We start from the raw sequence: 11,679 nt of genomic DNA, 5'->3' as shown, positions 1-11,679 counted from the left end.
GGAAACCCTACACTACACCGGGTAACTGAGTTAGAACTGACTAGATAGCAATTAACAACAACAATTAATATTAAGAGATACTCCGTGTTTCTGACACAATGATTTATCTTTCTTCTTTCCACCCGTTATTGTTGTTGTTAGGTACCGTGGAGTCATTTCCAACTCATAGCAAACCTGTATAGGGTTTCCAAGAAGCTGCTGGTGTGTTTGAACTGCCAACCTTGTGGTTTAAACTGACCATGTGGTATAATTCTTACATACAGCACCATGCCAGGATTCCTTCCACCTCTGGTAACCACTAGTAAATGTTGATCTTTATACATTTGATGATTCTGTATATTTTATGTGAATGGTGTCATATAATATGTGTTCTTTTGTGATTGACTACCATCACTAAGCATAATGTTTCCAGGGTTCATCCATGCTTAGCATGCATCAGGACTTCATTTCTCTTTAGGTTGTTATTAAATTCTGTCAAGTTGGTTCATACTCATAACGACCCTGTATATCGTTTCCAGGAGCCCTGGTAATGTAGTGGATTATGAGCTGGGCTGCTAACATCAAGGCCAGTAGTTTGACTCTACCATTCACTTCATGGGAGAAAAATAAGATTTTCTGTTCCCACCAAGATTTACAGCCTCAGAAACCCTATGAACCCTCTGCAGGGTTGCTGTGTGACAGAGATGACATAGCGGCCAACAACCATAGGGTTTCCAAGGAGCAGTACAGAGTTTCTGAGAGTGACTAGTGGGTTCAAACTGCCAACCTTGCACTTAGCATGGTTAGCAGTCCAGTGCTTATCCTACAACGCCACACCAAGGCTTAGACACAGAACATAGATATGGGAATAGAAGGTTTATGATTCCTGGAAGTTTTACTTTATCATTAACTCTTTTGCCATAAGGTATTTCTAAAAATTAACTAATTAATAGCTCTGTTTACTTAGTCATTAGCATTGATTGCAAGTGATCTTTAGAAGAAAACTACCATATGTGAGTAATAAAGCTAGGGTTCTAGCTTGTACATGCATGGGTTTATTCCAAACAAAATATATTTAAACATGTCTCTGCGATCAGTGGATGACTGCAGACAATTTCTATTAGAAATATACTTGTTTTAGTCTCATCTGTTGTTGTAGTTATTAAGTTACCTTGAGTCTGTTCCAACCCATAGCTACCCTATATAGGGTTTCTGAGGAGTTGCTAGTGAGCTTGAACCACCGACCTTGTGATTCAAACTGACTTTGCAGTCCATTGCATTAACCCACAGCACCACACCATTGTTGTTGTTGTTAAGTGCCATTGAGTCGATTCCGACCCATAGTGACCCTGTATAGGGTTTCCAAGAAGCAGCTGGTGAGCTTGAACCACTGACTTTGCAGTTCAAACGACTTTGCAGTCTGGTGCATTAGCCCACAGCACCACACCTTAAAAAGGGGGATCCAATCAAAAGAATGGCTTCCAACTGAACTGCTGGGCCAATAAATTCAAGGAAGAGAGGTCAGCTCAGAAGACTATGACAACTGCTTTGGGGGATTCCAAAGGAGTAATCTTGACAGACTTTGTCAAAGGACACAGGACAATCATGGGAGCTTGTTATGAAGAAATTTTAAGAAAACTGAAAACTGCACTGATGAGAAAAAGGTCAGGAAAGTTGTGCTGAGAAATTTTTTTCCATCATGACAGTACATCAGCTCATTCTTCAAGAGTAGGTAGTAAGGGCTGTCCTATGAAAATTTGGTTGGGAAACCTTATATCATCCACCTTACAGCCCTATTGTTGCCCCTCAGACTTTTTTGTTCCCCAAACTCTGAGAGCATTGAAAAGTTTGAGTCCCTCAAGGATGTCAAAAATGTATGTTTTGACTAGGTATAAATCTAAAATCACAAAAATCTTTTAGGGATAATTTGGAGAGATGATAATACTGATTTCAGAAGCATTTAGACCTAGATGGAGGCTATGTTGAGAAAAACTAGCTTCACATTTTGGTATTTTTGTTTAATAAAATTTCGATGATTTTGTAGCACTATTTTACTTTACTTGCCCCTTGAATGTATGTGAGAAATTAAGGGAGTTACAGGTCACATTGGCATAGCTGTGGGAGCCATTGTCCATAGATGTTGTGACACCCTATAAACTAGTCTGAAAATTCTACAGAGCAGAGGTGGGGAACGTTTTATCTGTTAAACTTTATAGCATTGTTCGTGGTCCATACAAAATGATCACCTTACAAATTAGCCTGCTATAGTTGGTCAAACATTTAATTAACTCATCCCTAAGGTGATGGAGTCCTGGTGTGGCACCGTAAGATAAGCACTGGACCGTAAGGTCACTTTGAATCTCAAGGTTAGCAGTTCAAACTCTCCAGCCACTCCTTGGAAACCCTATACAGGGTAGTTATGAGTCAGAAATGACTTCGTGACACTTAACAATAGCAACAACAATGTGATGACTGGCACTGCAGTTGCCTTGTTAGGACCAGACCCAATGATTTTGCAGGCCTTAGACCGGTACCCTTGGGTTGGGCATTCTCCACCCCTGCTATAGCGCATTGAGTTTCCCATGCAGTCTGGTACTAGTCAGAGGTGACTTTACTGGCATCACCCAATGAAGAGGGCAGGTTCACATGGGAATAGGGGTAATTAAGAAGTATGGTGGGTGGGCTGGAAGTTGAGTAGTCATTACTGTGGTTTAGTTAGCAATTTCAGTTTTGAGTTGCTGAGGCCCCCTGAGAACTAGAAATGTGACATTTTGGAGAGCATCTGCCAGGCACTAGCTCTGAGAACTCCCACCAGAACCCACAGCTCACCTAAAAGCAGGAAATGCGCTGGTAGAACCGTTGGAGCCTCAGACTTTCTAGCCAATTTTTAAAAGGCCACATTTTAGAATTGGAGGTAGGCTTCCATATGGTTGTTTTCTAGTGTTCAGTTTTCTTTACTCAAGTCTAATTACCGTCATCAGAGGAATAGTTTAGTCTCTATGACTTCTGTCATTTATTTCTTGGTGCATACACATATAAATGATCCACCTTTCAAATGTGTATTCATTCGCCAAGAGGGTACCCTGTTCAGGTTTCACTTATAGTATAAAACCTCCCCAAAATACTCCCAGGTGTTAGGCACCCATGCTTTCTGCTGCCATAACATTTAATGAAGATCTTTACCACATAAAAATGCATTACACTGTAATTTATAACATGCCTTTCTCCTTGTGGCTGAAACCTTGTTTTATTTATGTGTGTTATATGTTCCTTGATTGGTTTTAAGTGCAGTACATATTTCTTGTTGTTGTTGTTGTTGTTAAGTGCCGTCAAGTTGGTTCCAGCTCATAGCAACCCTGTATAGAGTTTCAGAGCAGTGACTGGAAAGTTTGAACCACTGACCTTGCAGTTCAAACCAACCTTGCTGTCCAGTGCATTATCCCACAGTACACATATTTCTTAGGAAAATAAAATAACTAGAGAGAAAGAGGGATAAAGAGAAGAATGGTTTTAAAAAAGAAGGAAAAGGAAATTACTTTTTTATTTTATAGTCAAACAATTATTTCAAGGGGACCAGAATTCAGTTAATCTGTGCCCACTTCAGTATTATAATGAACCCAAATACAATTTCACATGATGTACAAGAAAGAATAGATTGATTTTTTTTTCCCCCTATGAGACTAAATCCCAGAAATAGCTTATGTTTTAAAAATGCCTCAGATCACCAAGTCTTGGAATTCTGGATCCCCACCCTTAGGAGGAGGATGTTATATGTATAACCTAAACGTCTTAGTAATGGTTCAAGAGATGCATCCAGTCCTCCAGATAAAGAGAAGTGCCAAACTTTACAGATAGCACTTGTTCAATAATTAATTATTAAAGATATGTGGGAATGCCTTGAAGAAAGAAACAATTATGCCTAATGAATAGTTAGTGCCACTTTGAGAAAAACTCATCTATACTCATTGCTCAAGAATGACTAAGGAAAGCAAGTTGAGCTACTGTTCTCCTAGTCAGAACTCCGGACAAGTCCTCTTCCTAGGAAAAATGAATTCAGACTGAATTGAACAGCTGGGTTTTGCAGAACTGAAAAATTGTTATGAAAAGCATACCACAAGGGAGTGATCTTCAAAAAGTTCGTTCATTGTGAATATGGACTTGTGCTTTTGCTTTTGAAAGACAATGGGCTAGAAGTTCATAAGCTTAGATTCTAGCTCTATTGTTGAAAATAAATATCTGGGGGACTTTAGACAAGTCATTTAAATTTTCTATGTTTCAATTTCCTTATTCCTTCAAGAGGGGTAATAACCCCTGATATAGATGGCAGGGTTGCAATTTCAAATCGGTGTTCCGAACCTCAATAAGGAAAATGATTCAGAAAGCATTAGACAAACAGTCACTACTATGGAACCTGTGTCACTGCAGAAGAAAATATTCAGGAGATTAGTGTTCTTGCATTCCAGGAGAGCAGCCATGTCCTGTGGTAGAAACACAGGAGTCATTGTTCCACAAAGTCTAGCTTGTACAATTGGAAAAGAAGTAAAGTATAATGATTGCAAAGAGAGGTCAGTGAATTTTTCCAATCAAAAGTAACCCCCAAATCACAAGTATTTCATGGTGGTCTGCACACTCAATATTTGGGATCTGTTGCCCCATTTTTCAGACATTTCCATTAGATGTGGGGGAAAGATGATGGCACTTATTAACAACATTAATAATCACCTTGTGTGTTATAGAGTCGATTACAATCTAGCAAATAATATTGTTGAAACCATGGACTATCAGAAGAATGAACACATATGACTGGGAATAAGTAAAGCCAGAATGCTCCTGAGAAGCAACATTTCGACTCAGGTGCTTTGAGCGTGTTATGAGGCAAGGCCAGTCCCTGGAAAAGTGCATCATGCTTAGTAAAGCAAAATGTCAGTGAAAAAGAGGAAGAGCCTCAGTGAGATGGAGTGACACAATAGCTACAACAACAAGCTCAAACTCAGCAATAATCATGAGGATGGATCAGGACCCAGCAGTGTTTAGTTCTGTTATACACAGAATCACCAAAATCTTGGAACTCACTGGAAGACATCTAACAATAACATACCTGTGATTATAATCCCTTTTAGGAGTTGGTTTTGTTATGTTAATGAGATGGTGTTAGCGAAGGGTGTGTCTTAAAACAATCACTTTTGAGATATTGTTGTTGTTAAGTGTTTGGAGCTGGTTCAGGCTCATAGCAACCCTGAATATGGTATCTGAGAAGCATCTGGTAGGTTCAAACCATCAACCTTGCAGTTACCAGTCCGGTGTTTATCCTACAATGCCACAGCAGGACTTTGAGAATGAATAAAGCCCATTTGAGTGTAAAAGAAGAAATTAAGGAAGGAATCCAGCAAGTGGAGGAGGAAAATAGATGAGATGCCATACCATATGGAGAACACCAAGAAACCTAGGAACAGAAGTTTATAAAAGGCATGGACCTTCTCTTAGAGCCTACACAGTGAGACAAAGCCCTCCTTTAGAGTCAGTGTCCTGAATTTGGAATTCTATCCTCCGAATGTTCCTCATGAGCAAAATTAAGTGTTCTGAAATACTCATTCTCCAATGTTGTCTGTAGCATGTCATGATCCACACAATCAGAAAGCCTTTGTGTAGTCAGTAAAGCACAGGTAAACATCTTTCTAGTATTCTCTGCTTTCAGCCAAGATCCATCAGACATCAGCAGTGATATCCCTCATTCCATGGTCTCTTCTGAATCTGGCTTGAACCTCTGGAAGTTCTCTGTCAATGTATGATTGTAGACATTTCTGTACTATCTTTAGCAAAGATTTACTCACATGTGATATCAAAGATATTATCCAATGATTTCCACATTCCGTTGGGTCAACTCTCTTTGGAATGGGCACAAACACAGATTTTTGCCAATGAGTTGACCTGTCTTCCACAATTCTTAACATGTGCCTCCAATGCTGCATCAATTTGTTGAAAGATCTTAATTTGTATTCCATCAATTCCTGGAGCCTTGTTCTTTGCCAATGACTTCAGTGGACATCTTCCTTCAGTATCATTGGCTCTTGATCATATAAACCTCTTGAAATGCTTGAACATTGACCATTTATTTTTGGAACCGTGACTGTGTATATTCCTTCCATCTTCTTTTGATGCTTTCTACATCATTCAGTATTTTGCCCAGAGAATTCTTTAATAGGAAAGATATGTGCCAGGATTGAATTATATCTCCATAATTTCTCAATCTGTGTGCTAGGAAAATAATTGGACAAGTTGGATTTTACAAGGAAGAATGTGGCATCAGGGTTGGAGGAAGATTTATTAACAACCTATGATGTGCTTGCTAAAAGTCAAAAGGACTTAAAATACTTACTGATGAAGATCAAAGACTACAGCCTTCTGTATGGGTTGCACCTCAATGTAAGAAAATAAAAACCCTTGCCACTGGACCAATAAATAACATCAAGACAAATGAAGAAAAGACTGAAGTTGTCAAAGACTTCATTTTGCTTGGATCAACCTTCAACACTCATGAAAGCAGCAGTCAAGAAATCAAAGGACATATCGCATTAGGCCAATCTGCTGCACTAGACCTCTTTAAAGTGTTCAAGAGCAAAGATGTCCGTTTGAAGACTAACACTCCCGCTTGTGGTATTTCTGTTATCGTGTTGCTGTTGTTAAGTGTCGATGATTCAGTCCGACTCATAGTAACCCTGCATAGGATTTCCAAAGGAGTGGCTGGTGGTTTTGAATTGCCACACTTGTGGTTTACAGTCCAGTGCTTATCCTATAGCTACATACCAGGACTCCTCTGTTATAGTAACACTAGGCAACGAACACAGTATGAGAATAAATGAGAATAAAGAAAGATTCAAACATAGGCAAACCCTGGCTAAAATTAAAAAGCAAATGCCTCTTCCTAGTTTGCCATGTTTAAAGAGATGACACATTCCACTCCCAGAAACGAGTGGCTGCCTATATTGGTAAACACTCTGGCACCAGTGGCCTCTGGTGGTTCTTCTTTCTAGTCATACATCTTTTTAAGCAAGGGTCACTATTACTCCCAAAAGGAAAGTCAACATGACTCACTCTCAGAAACTGAAAGTACACTATGTCCATATGAGCAATGCTGCCTACTGTATAACCACAAACCACATCAGAATAAATCAGCTACTTAGGAAGAAGTTGTAGGGAGCTGATGGAATTTATCTGGAGGAACAGCCTCCAGGAGGACTGTGGACTTCTTTGCATAGCAGTGACCTAGTGCTAAAGAGAAATGTTAGCAGCAAAGGAGGCCAGGGTATTGGTTTCTGATTGTTGATCACACAGAAACAAGAGCCTCCCCCAGGCACCACTGTGAGGCAGTGAGATTTGGGTTTCCTTCCACTAGTTTTGATTCTCTTCTTAGGCATCTGGTAAGATGCCCTAGTGGTGCCATTTTTAAACACTGGGTTGCTAACCAAAACATCGACGATTTGAACCTACCAGGTGAGAGAGAAAGATGAAGCAGTCTACTTCCATAAAGATTACAACCTCGGAAACTCTATGGGGCAGTTCTATTCTGGCTTAGAACAGCAGTGAGTTTGTGTTTGTTTGGAGACTTCCAGTGCTTTCTTGCTAAACTTTGTGTTAGGGAATTTTCAAGAAAGCAAGCGTTGCTCTGGATTAGATGCTGTCAGCAGGGATGAATCTGTGAGATTGTTGTTGCAGTCAACTGTGCTCAAGCTGACCTAATTCATAGTGACGCCATACAACTGAAGGAAGTACTGTGTCATCTTCAGAAGCAGTTGCAGATTGAACCATTGTGATCCATAGAGTTTTTACAGACTGATTTTTTGGAACTAGATCACCAAGTCTAGCTCCACTCTTTAGTATCATAGCCACACACAAGCCTCCACAATTCTGTGATTTGGTATCTTAATAATTCTGTGTCACTGTAGGATGGTCTGCTAATCGCAAGACTGGCGATTCAAACCTAGGAAACCCTATAAAGGGTCACTATGCATTGAACCAATTCAAAGGCACATACACCAACAAAAACAACAGAAGGTGTTAGGATCAAAGCAAGGCTAGAGCTTTAATTGATAAAGAAGCAGCTTCCATCCACATTGGTGAGGATAGAGGTATGCTGGTGCATTTTTATGGTAATTATTAGACATTGCTCTTGTTTTTCTTTTTTCTGCGTTCAGGCATGACTATTGTTGTTGTTAAGTACCGTGGAGTCAGTCCTGACTCATAGTGACCGTGTGCAGGGTTTCCAAGGCTGCAAATATTTACGGGAGTAGAAAGCCTTCTCTTTCTCCCACAGAACAGCTGGTGGTTTCGAACTGCCGACCTTGAGGTTAGCAGCCTGATTCGTAACCACTATGCTACCAGAGCTCCTCAAGCATGACCATGGAATGGGTTTACTTTTGTCTTGTTCCATCATGGTTACAGAGTGGCCTGTCAAGTTCTGTGAAACTGTCTGTGTTCAACAGAAGAACACCAAGACACCAAAGGTACTGGGCCAGCTCCAATGCCATGGGCCAGCTGAGAAAGCCAGGTCACCTCCTACATCATAGACTCTTATTCTTTACTTCAACTTTGGCTTACTACTTTTTGTGCCCTATTGTCTCTTAGGGACCGTGCAGTCTTCTAAATGACATAAACTAGTCAAGAGAATTAATATCACTTAACAAGGTGTGGCACTATGGGTTAATGCATCAGACTGCAAAGCCATTTGAACTGCAAGGTCAGCGGTTCAAGCTCACCAACTGCTCCTCGGAAACCCTATACTGGGTCGCTATGGGTTGGGATCATCTTAACGGCACTTAACAACAATGGCAACAAGGGTTAGTATTTTGTCCCTAAAGGTTTGAAAGGATATCATGTGCTTGCATTATAGTAATGACCTTTTAAAGACATGAAAGGGTATCATGTGCTTGCATTATAATAATGACCTTCTAAAGACCAAAGCTGACCAATGGTGAAACTGGTTCCGCTGTGTAAGAACGAACATTCAGAACTTCTCTAGTTAAAGCAGAGAGAGCTGACTGCATCTCACATCCACAGTTGAGCTTCCAGTTAGACAACTGAATGAGTTTCATTCACGTTACTCCACTGCTGAGTTTAAGCTGGAGGCTGGTGTACTATCCCCAGTTTTAGGAGGCTCTCCTCTGACACAAAATCAGTTTTTATATAGAGATGCTATTTTCGAATTAATATTGAAGTTTGACTTCCCAACTCTAATGATTTGCTTTCAGAATTATAAAGACTGTCTTGAAAGAGCCGCTCTATTTTACTATTCTGGAAGCTGAATAGGACTTTGAGAAGCCATGCTATTTCTCTTTACAATACTCTGCTGCCACCTGGTGAAAATTCATAATTAAATACAATACTAGAGGTGACATTGACTTTTAACTTCTACACAACCCTCACACAGACTCACACTCAAAAATGTCAGTCCATAAACACCCCTTGGGCTTTTCTAAGTTAAATAATTAGCACACACAGCTACTGGCCCAAAGCCTCTAACTGCTGGGTGCCCTGTTAACAGAGAAGAGAGAGAGAAGAGAATGCCATGTGAAGAAACAGAGGTACAGAGGACAGAGACTGCAATTGTGTTGCCAAGTTGTCAAGGGCCTCTTAGGGCAACTAGAAACTAAATGAAGCAAGGAAGGATCATTCCTATAACCTTCAAAGAGATACTGTGACCAAGCTGACACTTAGATTTCAAACTTCTGATCTACAGAGCTGTATGAGAATAAAGTTCTGTTTTAAGCCACCCAGTGTGTGGTGCTTTGTTGGGGCCACTCTAGGAAACTAATACAGAGTGGCTAAGCAGTGTGTCCAAAGTCACCTGTCCAGTTAGAGGAAGCGTCAACGTTCAACCTCTGAGAATATGGCCTAAGAATGTGTTCTCTTGGACTATTAAACACACTAAATGGGAGAAAGATGAGGCGGGTTGCTCCTATAAAGATTTACAGTCTCAGAAAGTCTAGGAAGAGTTCTGCTCTGTTCCCTAGGGTCACAGTGAGTTGTAATTGAGTTGATGGCAGTGGGTATGGTATGCTACCTGGAGAAGAGAGAAAGGGAGGAGAGAAACTGTCTCCTTTCTGAGCCTGTGTCCTATGTGTCTCTGTTCTCCATTTCTCAGGTGTCCTAGTGCCTTTGGACCAGATTCCCAGCTTCTAGGAGCTTAAAGAGCATGAAATACTAATAGCCTTTTCTGTAGTGTGAATAGCTATAATAAAAGATCAGCAAGAGACAGCTACAATCCAGATTCTCCTACAGTTCTGTTTTTAAAAAAATAAAACTAATGATGAAATTTGTTTAGATAGATAAATAGAAAAATGCTGTTAAAATAAAGCAATAGATTGGGGAAATAGTCTTAATTTTGAAAACCTCTGCAGATAGTTTCTGTGCACAAAATGACCCATCAGGATCAACAAAAAACTTACACGGATAAATTTGAGAAATAAGAATGCCAGGAATGGAGAGTTTGTAGTGCAGTCCCTGGTCCTATGAAAAGCTATAGAATTTGAACATTATAAATGGTGCGAGTGGTCAGCCTGGTGGCTCCTCCATAGAGGAGAAAGCAAAGGAAGGGCTCACCCATTCATTAAGAAGGGCTGGCAAGTGCTGCTGTGGGAGACACTGCCAGGGGAAGTTCTTATCTGTCAATTGCTTCTGTGGATTTACTATTCATAGAAGAGGGAGTTAAGAAAGGCGGAATTCCCTCAAAGAACATTAGTGGCTGGCTTTCTTCCACTGGCAGCTTGGTGATTATGTGCCATGAAGTCGATTCCGACTCATAGCGACCCTGTACAGGGTTTCTGAGGCTGTAAATCTTTACGGGAGCAGAAAGCTTCATCTTTCTCCCGCAGAACAGCTAGTAGTTTCAAACTGCTAACCTTAAGGTTTGCAACCCTATCCGTAACCACTGCACTTCAGAGCTCTCTATTGGCAGAGACCACTGAAAGGGAATTCACAGACTACTATGCAGAATAGAGGTCACAAACTGGTCATCCAAGAACCTACTCTAGCCCGCGGACGTATTTTGGTTGGCTTGCATGGTGCTTTCTAAACTATGAGTCAGTTGTCAAGATTTAAAAAGCAGGAAATTTTATATAAATTAATATTCCTAACTTCTCTCAAAAAGCTTGGCCCACATTCTCAGATGGCAGCAAGCTAAGTTGATCCAGGCTTTTCAGAGAGGTCATATCTGTTCTCTAGTCTGGGTCAGTGCCTATCTTGTCTATAACATCCATTTAGATCTAGGGGTTAGATGTTGTGCTGCTAGTTGCAAGGTTGGTAGTTCAAACCCACCAACTGCTCCATGGGAGAAAGATGAGGCTGTCTGCTTCCATAAAGATTTACAAGCTCAGAAACCCTACATAAGGTTGCTATCAGTCAGGTGTGGCACTATGGGTTAATGCGCCAGACTGTGAAGCCATTTGAACTGCAAGGTCGGCAGTTCAAGCTTACCAGCTGCTCCTTGGAAACCCTATACAGGGTGGCTATGGGTCAGAATCAACTCGATGGCACTTAACAACAACAACATCAGTCAGCATGGGGTCCTGGTATGGCATGATAAAATAAGTGCTGACTGCTAACCACAAGGTTGGCAGTTCAAACCCACCAGGCACTCCTCAGAAAACCCAATACAGTATCACTATGAGCTGAAACAGACTTGACAACACCTAACAGCCACAACAA

Source organism: Chrysochloris asiatica, unplaced genomic scaffold (assembly GCF_000296735.1).
Source record: "Chrysochloris asiatica unplaced genomic scaffold, ChrAsi1.0 scaffold00100, whole genome shotgun sequence".
Taxonomy (NCBI): Eukaryota; Metazoa; Chordata; class Mammalia; order Afrosoricida; family Chrysochloridae; genus Chrysochloris; species Chrysochloris asiatica.
Note: the sequence above shows the minus strand (reverse complement) of the source record.